The sequence below is a fragment of the Gopherus flavomarginatus genome, chromosome 3 (assembly GCF_025201925.1).
Source record: "Gopherus flavomarginatus isolate rGopFla2 chromosome 3, rGopFla2.mat.asm, whole genome shotgun sequence".
Lineage (NCBI taxonomy): Eukaryota > Metazoa > Chordata > Testudines > Testudinidae > Gopherus > Gopherus flavomarginatus.
In genome coordinates this window covers 22,009,449-22,021,678 of record NC_066619.1, presented here as the reverse complement: position 1 = coordinate 22,021,678, position 12,230 = coordinate 22,009,449, and the positions used below count along the sequence as shown (strand labels likewise).

General features: G+C 47.4%; 1 protein-coding gene across 6 annotated transcripts in view; it reads right to left on the bottom strand.

Moving 5' to 3' along the window:
* NEDD4L (NEDD4 like E3 ubiquitin protein ligase) overlaps positions 1–12,230 on the bottom strand; it is a 359,045-nt gene that overhangs the window by 257,816 nt on the left and 88,999 nt on the right. The window contains exon 1 of one of the 6 annotated variants that reach the window (XM_050944658.1): positions 11,955–11,973. The exons of the other annotated variants lie outside the window; for them this stretch is intronic. The gene's annotated coding sequence lies outside the window, so the exon portion shown is untranslated. Of the gene's footprint in view, positions 1–11,954; positions 11,974–12,230 lie in introns of those variants that run through there. 6 annotated transcript variants of the gene reach the window in all.

Sequence of the window (12,230 nt, the reverse complement as noted above, 5' to 3'; positions counted from 1 at the left end):
GCCCGCGTGGAAGGCTTTCTGCTTCCCAGGAGGACCTGTTGCACCGAGGTGGAACAGCCATTCGGATTGGTTTAGCCAGACAGCAGCCATGCTGTCAGGTGGAGGGACTGCAGGTCCGGGTGGTGAAGTCTGCCGAAGTCCTGTGTTATCAGGTCCGGGTAGAGTGGCAGAGGTATCGGGTCCGTTAGAGATAGGTCGAGCAGCATGGTGTACCAGTGCTGCCTCGGTCACGCTGGAGCGATCAGGATTAGCCTGGTCCTGTCCCTGCGGAGCATGAGCAGGACTCTGTGGACTAGGGGAAAGGGCAGAAAGGCATAAAGTAGACGACCTTCCCACGGAATTAGGAACGCGTCTGAGAGGGAGCCTGGGGAGCGACCCTGCAGGGAGCAGAACGCCTGGCATTTCAGAGGTCTATCTGAGGAAAGCCCCACTTCCGGAATACTGAAAGGAGGATGTCCGGACGGATGGACCACTCGTGGGACAGGAAGGACCTGCTCAGGTGATCCGCGAGAGAATTCCGGACTCCCGGGAGAAAGGAGGCTACCAGGTCTATCGAGTGGGCTATGCAGAAGTCCCACAGTCGCATCGCCTCTTGACAAAGGGGGGAAGATCGCGTCCCTCCCTGCTTGTTTATGTAATACATGGCCGTTGTGTTGTCTGTGAAAACTGCAACATAATGGCCCTGCAGGTGATGCTGGAAGGTCTGGCACGCCAGTCGGACCACTCTCAGTTCACAGACATTGATGTGAAGCGCCAGCTCCTGAAAGGACCAAAGACCCTGGGTGCGAAGGTGTCCTAGGTGAGCACCCCAGCCGAGAGAGGAAGCGTCTGTTGTCAGAGACACCGAGGGCTGTGGCGGATGGAACGGACGACCGGCACACACCAGGGAGGGCATCAGCCACCAGTCGAGGGAGCCCAGAACACTTGGTGGAACTGTGATCATGTCTATGGCATCCCTGCGTGGACGATAGACTGAGGCAAGCCAAGTCTAGAGAGGATGCATGCACAGTCTCGCATGCTTTGTAACGAAGGTGCATGCAGCCATGTGACCGAGGAGGCCGAGGCATGTGCGGACAGAGGTTGTTGGGAAGCTTTTTAGTCACTGTATAAGGGAGACTATAGTCTGAAACCGCTGTGGGGGCAAGCTGGCCGTTGCAAGACTGGAGTCCAGCACGGCCCCTATGAATTCTATCCTCTGCGTAGGTAGCAGAATGGATTTGTCCAGCTTGATAATCAGGCCTAGACAGGTGAATAGGTCTTTGATGACGTTTACATGAGCGGTGACCTGAGCCTCGGAGGTCCCTCAAATAAACCAGTTGTCGAGGTATGAGAAGACGTGTATTCGACGACGGAGGAGGGAGGCAGCGACTACCACCATACACTTCGTGAATACCCGAGGGGCCGAAGAGAGGCCAAAGGGAAGGACCGCAAATTGGTAATGTTGATGATTCACCACAAAGCGTAGGTACCTTCTCTGTGGAGGGTAAATGGCGATGTGAAAATATGCGTCCCTCATGTTGAGAGCAGCGTACCAATCTCCGGGATCCAGGGAAGGGACGATGGTTCCCAGGGACACCATGTGGAACTTGAACTTTCTCATGAATTTGTTCAGTCCTCGCAGGTCCAGGATAGGCCGGAGGCCCCCTTTTGCCTTGGGAATTAGGAAATATTTGGAATAGAACCCCTTGCCCCTTAATTCCTCCGGAACCTCCTCTATAGCTCCCATCGCAAGGAGCCTCAAAACCTCCTGCAGAAGGAGTTGCTCCTGAGAGGGGTCCCTGAAAAGGGACAAGGAGGGAGGGTGGGAAGGTGGGGTTGAAACAAACTGAAGGCGGAAGCCACACTCCACCGTGCGGAAGACCCAATGGTCCGAAGTTAGCTGGGACCACGCAGGGAGGAATACGGCAAGGTGGCTGGCGAACTGAAAAGGATCCTGGGAGGTCACTGGTACAGTGCTCTCAGGCGCACTCTCAAAAGTTTGGCTTCGGTCCTGCCGGTGGCTTGGTGGGACCAGAATTGTTACTCCCCTGAGGTCCAGACTGACGTCTGTGAGAGGTACGACCTCGCCTTCTGGTGAAGTCTTGCCTTGGTCGAGGCAGGGGGTAGGGGCGCTGAGGTTGTGACCGGAAAGATCGTCTTTGAGTCTGTGGCGTATGCATTCCCAGCGAACGCACAATTACGCGATTGTCCTTCAGATTCTGTAGCCGAGGGTCCGTCTTCTGGGAGAAGAGGCCCTGGCCATCAAAGGGTAGGTCCGGTATCGTGTACTGGATTTCAGTTGGCAGGCCTGACACTTGCAGCCATGATGTATGCCGCATGGCAATCCCAGAGGCGACGGTTCTAGCTGCCGAATCGGCGGCATCCAGCGAGGCCTGGAGGGAGGTCCGCGCAACTTTTTTCCCTTCCTCCAGGAGAGCTGTGAATTCCTGGTGGGAGTCCTGCGGGACAAGCTCTACAAACTTCCCTACTGCCTCCCAGGTGTTATAGCTGTACCTACTCAGGAGGGCTTGCTGGTTCGCCACCCTGAGTTGGAGGCCTCCAGCGGAATAGATCTTTCTCCCCAACAAATCCACTCGCCTGGCCTCCCTTGATTTAGGAGCAGGGGCTTGCTGGCCATGGCGCTCCCGTTCCTTGACGGACTGTACCACCAATGAACAAGGAGGAGGATGTATATACAGGTACTCATACCCTTTGGAGGGTACCATGTATTTACGTTCAACCCCTCTGGCTGTGGGTGGTATGGATGCCGGGGATTGCCAGATGGTATCCGCGCTAGCCTGTATCGAGCGGATGAAGGGGAGGGCCACCCTGGTTGGAGCCTCCGCCGACAGTATACTGACAACCGGGTCGTCCACCTCAGGAACTTCCTCTACAGGCAAGCTGATATTGAGGGCGATGCGGCACAGAAGGTCCTGGTGTGACCTGAGGTCGATTGGGGGCGGTCCAGATGTAGACGTCCCCGCCACCGCTTCATCCGGGGAAGAAGAGGATGAAACACCGGGAACCAGCGGGTCTTGGATCGACTCCTGGTCTTGGGGGATGTCCTGAGGTGGCGGATCTTGTGGGTCTGGCATGTGGGTTGGAGATTCCTCCGTACACACGGGGAGGTCTGCTCACAGTGGTCTCTGGAGCCCGATGTTCAGAAGGGCCGGAGCGCGATGGTATATGTGGATCACCTTGGGTTTGGTGGTAGGCCCAAGGTGTCCAAAAGGGCCACTGGTGGTTATCTGAATCCCCGTATGATGCAGTGTCTGCATGGGAGGAGATTGACAGATGACGAGACGGCCACGGGGGAGCGGAGACCATTTTAGGTGGGTCTCTGTGTCCACTCGAACCGTCCCTACGCAGTGCCGGAGAACGGTACCGAGAGTCGTGACGGTGCCGGGAGTGGGACCGGGACCTGCGACCAGCGCGGTGCCAGGAGGTCAATCAGTGCCTGGAATCGCCATGCCGAGATCGGCTGCGAGAAGTACGGTGCCGTGAGTGGTGCCGAGATCTGGAGCGGTGCCGGTAGTACCTGGACAGCAACCAGGACCTTGAGCGGTGGCGCGAGTACGACCGGTACCTCGATGGGGAAAGGTACCGGGACTGCGAGCGGCCGCGGGACTGGGATCGATGGCGGGACTGGGAATGCCTGTGGGACCTAGATCGGGACCGGCGACGTTCCGTGGTACCAGGTGAAGAAGGTCTCATGAGGGCCGGCTTGCCTATGGACTGAGGAACCCGCACCGGCGGCGCCGGGGGTTGAGGCAGCTCAGGCTCCGTCAAGGCAATCAAGTCCCATGCCATGGAGAACGTCTCCGGAGTGGAGGGTACGATAAGCTCAACCACAGCGCGTGCTGGGGAGCTGGTAAGCACCGGACTCGATGGCTCCTGCGAGGCCGGAATCAATGGTGCGGAGGACGTCGGTGACGTGGCAGTTGACGGTGCCAGGCGGTCCGACTTGGCTAAGCGCTCAGACTGCGGCGTAGATATAGCAGCCGCAGGAGGCTTGTGCTTCTTGCTCCATGGTGAGAGCAAACGGTGCCGGGTAGAAGGTTGGGCCGGTGATGGCTCATGTCGAGGAGTCTTTGCTGTTGGCGTGCGCTCCGGTTCTGAGGAGGCACTTGTTCCCGGTGCCGCTGACGGTGCCGAGGACTGAGGAGTCAACACTGCCTCCATCAGCAGTTGCTTTCGGCGAATGTCCCGCTCTTTTTTAGTCCGGGGCTTGAACGACTTACAGATGCGGCACTTGTTCGTCAAATGGGATTCACTCAATCACTTAAGACAGGAGTCGTGAGGGTCTCCTGTGGGCATCGGCCTATGACAGGCCGAGCACGGTCTGAAGCCCAGTGAACCGGGCATGGGCCCCAGAACCGGGGGAGGGAAACGGGACTAACCCCCGATCCCTCTTAACTATCTACAATAACTACTACAGAACTAATAACTAAACACTAACTATACTGATAGAAATCGAACTATATACACAAATACAATAGAAATGAGCGAATCGCTAGGGAGGTGGAGATCAGCTAAGCTGCGCTCCACTGTTCCAACGACCGACACGGGTGGTAAGAAGGAACTGAGGAGCGGAGGGGCCGGCAGGGGTATATATCCGGCACCATAGCGGTGCCACTCCAGGGGGTGCCCTGCTGGCCCACCGAGTGTTGCTAGGGTAAAAATCTCCGACGAACGAGCACGCGGCGCGCGCACATCCTAACTGGAATGGATATGAGCAAGCACTCGAAGAAAAACTGAGGGTACAGAAATCAGTTGAAGAGAAATCAAATGTAGACACAATTAAGTTTCTCTCATTTGTATTAGGATTCATTGTTACAATAAGTTGGCTGATGAGAGGCGCCACAGCATTCTGCATATCTCTTCCAAATGCATATTTTGGCAGGGACCTAGATGGGCTGGCTGGGAAAAAGGGTGAGCTGCTTTGCGGGGCTGGAATCAGCAGTTTCCCACAAAACAGTTTCACACTACCCAACATAGCAGAGCTCCACCCAGCAGGAGAATATTGGTAAATCTTTACATGTGTATATCATATAGCTAGAATTAAGAGGTGTGGTCTATTAAAATTACTGGTTTTCCAGGGTTGCTTATTTGGTCCAACACTATCCCTCAGAACCAAGGCAGGTGAAAACATTACCTAAAAAACACAAAGAATGCATGGATTAAAAAAAAAAATTAGATCTATGTGGAAAGAGCAGGGCTGTCACTAAAAACCACTTACTGATAAAAGGTTACGAGTGATGTGGTAACTTAACTTGGTGTAATGGCTCGTCAGGTCACCAGTACCACCTCTTTCCTCCATTTGATTTGTATTATCAAAAAACTAGGCACTGCTGAAACAGAGAACAAAACGACAGTCCCTGCTCCAAAGAGCTTACAATCCCTTGTATAAAGAGAAGTGACAGCTTGTGCAGACAGGCAGACTGAAGGAGAAGTACAAGGAAACCATGAGATAATATTGGGCAGCATAATAGGTAGTGATTGGTTGGCAGGATAGGTAGTGGCTTCCACAAACCAGCAGATTAACTATCGTCAAGTGAAGAGGCCCAGGGGCTGGACAGCTTCAATAGTTTATGGACTTGCAGAACAACTCAGTGTAACACTGATATTCCAAAATAGCCCCCCAAAGAAAAAAACAAGTAAAAACACCCACACTGGCTGGGTTACTTTTATTTTGAGCAACGGGAGGTTAGGGGGCGGGGAGATAACAGAAAGGGATTTTCTATCATCCTGCCTCACCTCCCACTCATGATCACAATCATTATACTCAACTAGGGTGGGGGAGCAACCCAACATATTTAGATGATATTAGCCTACTAAACCAAGGGAACAGAAAGCTAAGGCATCCACTCTGTCCCCTAATTCACCCTATTATGATTGCATACTGCAGATCTAAGAACAGAGACCGACTGCTTGGAGCACGTTTAAAACACAACTTCCAGCAGACACACAAATGAATCTCCACCCCACCCCCAGCACAGAAGCAGTACGTATACAATAATATATCACTCTGACCCTGTAAAACAAACATGGTTTAAGTGAGATAAAATGGCAACTGTACACATCAGTTATAATTTAGATTGGACACAAATTTGAACAGTAACACATTCTTGAACAATTACTGTATAATGGTCCAACTCTTAAAAATCTGATTTGGGGGCTAGTTCATGATTTTAAAAGAATTTACAGACAAACAAAAACCTTCAGTATAGGGCAATGCTTAAAGAGGAGGTTTCTTTTCCTTGAATCAGGTGCCACCAGCAGGCTCGAACATAATGAGTTTTCAACCCACTAAATCCTAGCTCCTTGATGTTATTATAGTTTCTAACCGATGGCCATATACTAGAGCAAACTGAACTGTGCTTATATACTGCACTTTATAGCAAAAGCTAACTGAGTCAGGTGAATCAGAAGGAAAATCCCTCTGGCTAAAACTAGTCTCTGATGAAATCTGTTCTTTGCATACCTTACATGTGCATCAGGATTTCAGTGCAGGACCTGAAGACACTCACTCCTTTTGTTCACTGATGGGATGATTATTGTATGTGGAATTTCACGTATTCTAATGCACATTAGTGGCATTAAATGCAATACAAACTAGAGTTTTCCTGTATTGCCAAGTTATACCTGCTCCAATTATCCTTGGAAAAGCCTGAATAAACTGGTGATATCTAAAGATCTCTAAGGCTCCTAGGACTATTTTGTTTTTGGACGTTTTCAAATTTCTTTTAATAAAAGATGCTGTATTTGACTCTATAAAAGGATATGAAGTAACCTGTCAATTACTGAATTCAAAACGAACATCACTTCTTAATAGGCTCCTGTTACAGCTGAGAACTACATGAATAAAATCTAATAAGATATTTTCTTCTTATACAAAACAGGTTTATAAGGAAAGGAACTCTACTGAATGTTAAAAGGTAGTAGGGAAAAAAATGCAGTACCCCTGCAGGTACCATTACAGGGCGAAAGAATTTGCCATTTACATGTCTGTAACCCTACCTCTGAAAGTAATTTGGGGCTTGTCATCTACCTGATGCAACTTCAGATGATTCCAGTCGCTGTAGCAATACCAATTATCACATCTCTTCCGGCTAAAAGCCCCAAATTACCTTCGAAGACAAGGTTACAAGAGCAAATGGAAATGGCGTAAGTCTAAAGAAAAACAAGATTCTAAAGGACTTTATTTATACCACTTATCTGAATTTACCTTAATAAGCCTCAAAAACATTATGCAGTGCTGCTGTAGCCACATTGATCCCCGGATATTAGAGAAAAAGGTGGTGAGGTAATATCTTTTTATTGGACTAGCCTCTGTTGAGAGAGACAAGCTGAAAAAGAGACCTGAAGAAGAGTTCTGTGTAGCTCGAAAGCTTGTCTCTCTCATTAACAGAGGCTGGTCCAAAAAAAGATACCACCTTACCCACCTTGTCTTTCAAAAAAATGTAATAAGTGATTTTGTTTTCACTACTGATACAGCCAGTGAATGTTAGCAGAATGTGCATGTAACTGGTTTCCAAAATTACTAGAGATTTAATCTATTTGTGTTGAGACAACATTGAACAGAGACTACTTGTTCCTCCAAAAAAAAAATAAAAAGTTTATGTAACCTGAAAAACTGACTAAATCTGGCATCATGTGGTTTTATATTTATTGGGTCACTTGGATTTCCAGAGGCAACTTGTTCTATGTGCAAAGATTTACTTTTTCTCCCTGGAACTGAGAGAGCTGCAAATTCCACCTGAATTCCATTGAACCAGGTTGGTTTCTGCCCCATTGAACCAGGTTGGTTTCATAATAACTAATATAAATTCTGCCCTCAACTGCATCTCCAGCACTACTGCTTCCTAGCACCATTCCGGTTATGGTTTCAATAATGTCAACTATCAACTCCACTTCTAGCAACATCTTGATTTTCACCTGGCTGGGACCCGCATTGCTCCTGGGCCCAGGACAAACCACTACCAAGAACCTTGGTCAAAAGTAATGAAGCAAAAGTTTTATTTGGCTGTTGCTCCCTGCTGCATAACAAACAAGGCACAGGGAGCAACGAATAGTCTTGCATCGGGCCTCCTTTCCTTTGGGGAGGCCCTGACAGATGGCAGCTTCCCAGGCTAGTTTCTGGTAGTAAGTTCCAACAACAGTCCTGTGTCAGGCCTACCTTCCCTCAGGGAGGCTCTCTCAGGCTGCAGTCTCCAAAGGATATTGTAGGTTGGCCATTGACTGTAGTCCCACATCAGGCCTACCTTCCCCCTGGATCTGGCTGACAGCAGTTTCTCAAGCAGTCCCTGCTCCCAGCCAGGCACTTTTTTGTCTCCCCCTCACCCCCACACACAGTAGAACTGGAAGTCTGCTCTGCTACCCAGTCAGTCCCCAGTTGAGCAGTGCTCTCCCCTTTTAACTCCTTCATCCAAGCAGATGTAGCAGGGTACAGCTGACTGAGCCCATAGCAGATAGTTAACCCTAACCCAGCCAGTGTGAAGTTGATATACCCTACCAACAGACCCAACCCCCCCTGAATTTTTGGAGGGGACAAAGTTACATTGTCAACAGCGGCAATGACTGCTGCTCATCAACCATCAGCATTTTCTATAGCAGTGATTCTCAACCAAAGGAATGGGTACCCTGGGGATGCACAGCGGTCTACCGGGGGTCCATCAACACATCTAAATATTAGCCTAGTTTTACAACAGGCTACATAAAAAGCACTAGTGATGTAGGACAAACTAAAATTTCATACAATGACTTGTTTATCCTGCTCTATATACTGAAGTGTAAGTACAATATTTATATTCCATTTGATTTTTTATAATTATGATAAAAATGAAAAAGTAAGTATTTTCGCAGTAACAGTGTACTGGGACATTCGTATTTTTAAGTCTAATTTTGTAAGCAAGTAGTTTTTAAGTGAGGTGAAACTTGGGGTACACAATGCAAATTAGAGTCCCGAAAGGGTTACAGTCTGGAAGGGTTGAGAGAGACTGTTGTATAGGAAGAGATAGGAGGAGTGTGTTTGCTTTAATCCAAGTGTCTCTACATATTTGATGGAAAACTCATGATTATAAAAGGCACTGGCAAAGGCCTAGCAAGATCAGGTCAGTGGTTATGTTGAACTTCTTACAATGAGTAGCTGGGTTTCAAAAGTTGTTTTGTGAGGAGCTGTAACAACACTTTTTTGGTTCTGAGGTTGGTCACAAAGTTCTGGAATCATCTGATAAATAATAGGTTTTGAAAATGTTAATACATAAATTTCCTTTTAAACGTTGCTATGTTACATAAGAATGGTCATACTGAGTCAGACCCATGTTCCCTCTAGTCCAGCATCCTGTCATCTAACAGTGGCCAGCGCCAGATGCTTCAAAGGGAGTGAATAGTACAGTGATCCACCCCCATCATACAATTCCAACAACTAGCAATCAGAGATCTAGGGACACAGATCATAGGATTACATCCCTGATCATCTTGGCTAATCGCCACTGATGGACTTAGCCTCCATGAATATATCTAATACTTCTTTGAATCCAGTTATACTTCTGGCCTTCACAATAACCTCTGGCAACAAGTTTCACAGGCTGATTGTGCATTATGTAAAGTCATACTTCCTTCTCTTTGTTTTAAACCTGCGGCCTACTAATTTCACTGGGTGACCCCTGGTTCACATGCTACGTTAAGGAATGAAGAACACTTCCTTATTCACTTTCGACACACCAGTGATGATTTTACAAACCTATATCCACTGGATCACCTTTGTCCATATGTTTATCAACCCACATAAAAAATTCTAACAGACTGGTAAAGGCAGGATTTCCCTATACAAAAGCTGAGTTGACTCTTTCCCAATAAATCACGTTCATCTATGTGTCTGATAATTCTGTTTATTGTAGTTTCGCCTCTTTTGCCTGGTACTGAAGTTAGGCTTACCGGGCTGTAATTGCCAGGTTCACCTCTGGAGCTCTTTTAAGAAATGTTAAAAAGTGTACCATGCAGCATTTATACTAGTTACTTGGTTGTTTTGGCTTTGAGACATTTGGTTTGACTACATTCAGAGCCAAATTACAACTGTTCACTAGGCAGGTCAATGTCTGGACGGCTGAGTGGGGGCCAGGGGGGATGGTAGCATAGGGGTAACCGGAAACTGAGGGAGAAGATGGTATTGTCTGGGACCAGCACTGGGGCCCTCACCATCCAGCCCCACCTCTTCCATTTGCTGTGGCTTCAGTTGCCTTATCCTGGCTACTCCTCTCTAGTTTAGATTCAATGGGGAGGGCAGCAAAACCAGTGGCAGTGTAACTACCTGCTCAGCAGGTGCTCTAATGGTGCTTGGTGACTGGCATCAGCACTTGCAGGTCATTCCTGCCAACAGGAAGCCCAAAGGCTAGTCTCTCTTACTAACAGAAGTCGTTGGTCCAATATAAGATATTACCTCACCTATGTCATCTCTCTAATATCCTGGGACCAACACTGCATATGAATGAATCAGTCTCTCAAGAGAACACTCAGTTCTGGTGATCTCAAATGTGGACATCCTGTCTGCTGTACATGGATTACATCCCCAGTGGTCATATTTTTTAAAAATGGAAATTTGCCTTGATACCAGAGTGCAATTTCCTCCTATTTTCCCTTATCAGTTGTGCAATATACTGCATACTAGTTACGTGTGTGGCTGCCAACCTCCATCTCAAAGGTAGATCAAGAGAGATACCTCCCTGCTGTAGGGCACCTTGGATTTTTTGGTGGGAAAGGCACTACGTAACTATCCTATCAGCTCAATCATGTTACTGCTCTATACTTTATAGGTTTGGTTGATGTTTTATCTGTCAACACTCATTTTACTGGTTGTATTTAATATGTCCTGGACCACACAGGTCAAGGTACTGGGATTTAAATAGACACTTTGTTTTGTTGCACCTATTTAAAGTTGAGTTAACCTAGGAGCTGTTTCATGAGGAAAGGCTTTGGGGCAGGTTTTAACTGTTGTTAATGATTGACCAATATCTTTATTTCATTGCATTATGCAGAAAAAAAACTTGCATCACAAGAAGTTTAGGAATTTACCTTCTTTTGAATGGATAATTTTTACTTCACGTTTTGTACAGCTCCAAGATTTATTCTGTGGTTGTAATAAGTATGTTAGCAGGAAGGCAGGTGAGTGGGGTTGGAGGTTTGTTTGGTTTTTTTGCGCTTTTTTTTTTTATTAAGCATTTCCTTCCCCCCGGGCATAAGAAGTTAGTGTTCTTAAAAGGAAAAGACATCAAATCCTGCTCAGTTATTCTGGATTTACAGAGTGAAGCATCCCTGGAGTATCAATGAACAGTAGACAAATTAGAACAACATTTTCAGATTACTTGGGAGGCTTACAAAGGTTCAGGATGGGCAGACATTTGCATTGTTACACAGATTTTGTTAAGTCATAACCATTAATTCCAGAGAAGCAAATGATATGGAAGATCCACCTGAAACATGAGGCATATGAAGTCAAATATACCGGCACAGGTAGGGTGACCAGACAGCAAGTGTGAAAAATCGGGACGGGGGGTGGGGTGGGGAGGGGGGCGTAACAGGACCCTATATAAGAAAAAGATCTAAAAATCGGGACTGTCTCTATAAAAATCGGGACATCTGGTCATCCTAGGCACAGGCCAAGGTCTCAGTTCTGCAATAGCACCGCACAGGCAAACTCCTGTGCCTTTGGGAAACCCCACTGACTCCAGTGAAACACTGCTGGGGCATACGACTGCTCACATAGACCAGACTGCTGGATTGAGCTAATAACTGTCGCTGTGCACCCTCCATAACTGCAAGGTGAGGAGAATTGCAGGCTTTTACTGCTAATGAACTCAGATGAGCACATTTCAATTCATCCACCAAGGAAGAGACAAGACTTTGACTCTATGATACAAGTTACGACTACTTAAAAAAAAAACAAACACTAATGTCAAGAGGCAGTGAAAATTTACCTGTACAAGCTGCCAGTATGTCCTTCTGTGTCAGATTTCGAGTACTCCTAAATTTAAAAGTAAAAAGGCTAGTAAAGCATAAAAAATGGAAACCTCTTCCGGATGGCTAAAAGTAATCAGCAAAGGGTGGAGGTCAGAGAGGTTTTGCCCGGTATAAAGTTAAGCTTTGGTTTTTATACACAAATCTTTTTCCAAAGATTGCAAGATTCTGGTGAAGTTGTAAGTTTATTATGTGCACCATACACGTGAAAATCTCAAATAGCTGCGAGACGAAGT